Source organism: Zingiber officinale, chromosome 4A (genome assembly GCF_018446385.1).
Source record: "Zingiber officinale cultivar Zhangliang chromosome 4A, Zo_v1.1, whole genome shotgun sequence".
Lineage (NCBI taxonomy): Eukaryota > Viridiplantae > Streptophyta > Magnoliopsida > Zingiberales > Zingiberaceae > Zingiber > Zingiber officinale.
This window is the reverse complement of record NC_055992.1, coordinates 54155327-54157148: the sequence shown is the minus strand read 5'-3', so window position 1 is coordinate 54157148 and position 1822 is coordinate 54155327. Positions and strand designations below refer to the sequence as shown.

General features: G+C 32.3%; 1 long non-coding RNA gene across 1 annotated transcript; it reads left to right on the top strand.

Annotated features, from left to right (window-relative positions):
• Nucleotides 1–402: 402 nt before the first annotated feature.
• On the top strand, nucleotides 403–1308 carry LOC121973302. Its single transcript, XR_006109488.1, has 3 exons — nucleotides 403–537; nucleotides 1016–1124; nucleotides 1225–1308. It is a non-coding gene; the product is annotated as an uncharacterized LOC121973302 (long non-coding RNA).
• The last annotated feature ends 514 nt before the right edge of the window (nucleotides 1309–1822 follow it).

Below are 1822 nucleotides of genomic sequence, written 5' to 3'. Positions count from 1 at the left end.
TAAACAAAGATATTTTCCTTTGTTTTGGTAGATTTGCCTTTTTTTTAAAGCTCCTCCCTATTGGTTTTATTTAGGTGGTTATTGAATTTTAGCAATTCATGTTTACAAAGATTTCACGATGAAGATTACTTAAATGATTATTTCTATTATATGCAGTACTGGATAAACTTGAATTGGTTTGGACCTTTTGATGCGATTAACAATTCAATTTTAATTATTGTTCCTATTTTAATTATTTTACATGTTCTTAAGGTAAATTTTGTTTCTATGGTATCCCAAAGCACTTAATGAATATGGCAACCTACGTGGCTAAATTTATTACTTGTCTGAAGTTACAATAGTATGCTGGTTTGTACAATTACCTCATCATTTTATATTCTTCCTGCACAGATTTTTGGAGGAGCAAAAAAGGTGAATGTAAGTCATGTGATTCACGATTTGTCTTTTGGACCAAAGTATCTAGGGATCCATAATCCTCTTGATGGAACTGCAAGGATACTAGATGATACAAGTGGAACGTTCAAGTATTATATAAAGGTTGTTTCTGCCCTTTCATCTAATTGCAGGATTGTACTACGATGTTTTTTTTTCCTTGACATCTGAGGCTTTTCTTATATCTCATTAAACAAAAATTTTATCTTTTGGTTTTTCAACCTACCATTTTTAGTTTCATTTATTGGATTAACCTGCATTAGCAAAAGTAGCACTCATTTACTTGTATTTTTCTATGATTTCAACTGAGAAATTTACTCTCCCTGTAGTGAGATAAATATATACTGTTAAACCTCACGTCCTGGCATTTTCATTACTACTTAGTCTGTTATGGTTTGTCAAACTCTAGCCACATCTTATTTTCTACACAGTTTGTGTAGTGATCTATAACCTTTTTGATTTTTCTCTTTTAATTAATATAATCTGCAGAACACTAGTTTTCGATTGTCTTTAGATTCAATCTTGTAGTACTACCTTTTCCTTCTAAAAGACAAGAAAGAGGTTAATTGGTAATTCAATGCAGATTGTTCCAACGGAATACAGATACCTCTCTAAAGAAGTGTTGCCTACAAACTAGTTTTCTGTCACAGAATACTTTGTGCCAATGCGTGACTTTGATAGGTCATGGCCAGGTCAATGTCTCAAGCGTCATACTGATTTAACATACAAAATGATTTGTTTTTTTTTTTTTGGTAGAATTTTAACCCCATTTTTCCCTTTTCCTTTGAACAGCTGTTTTCTTCTTGTATGATCTGTCACCTATTACAGTGACAATAAGAGAAGAACGACGTAGTTTTCTTCATTTCCTAACTCGGCTATGTGTCGTGCTTGGTGGCACATTTGCTTTAACAAGTACATGCTGATCTTTCTGACACTTTTCAATTTTTTTAAAATTTGCAAGATTATTCTTGTACACGTCCAGATATTTTTTGCCATATCTTTTGTTTAATTGATGTCGGTATATCGTCAGTTATTCATGTTAGTTACTTGAGGCCATTATAGTAATATGTAGGCTTCCTTAGAATTGGTTATGACATTGTTCTATTGTTCATGTGTTACTTCTTCCATTGATATTATGATTTTCTTTTGATGCCTTGGAGTTGGATAAATATTATTCATTTTGCTTTGATTCTGTTTAATTTTTACCAAGATTGTAGTTATATCTAAGAGGTCAAGGAATACGCAGGCCAAGGTTCTAGGTGCTCTCTAGCCCACATTTTGCACCTCCTTTGAGCTGGAGCATTGTTTTTTTTAGAAGAATTCATGTTCCTTTTCAATCTCATGTTTAATGAACCTTTCAATAAATTAGTGTTAATGTATTCGGATCACA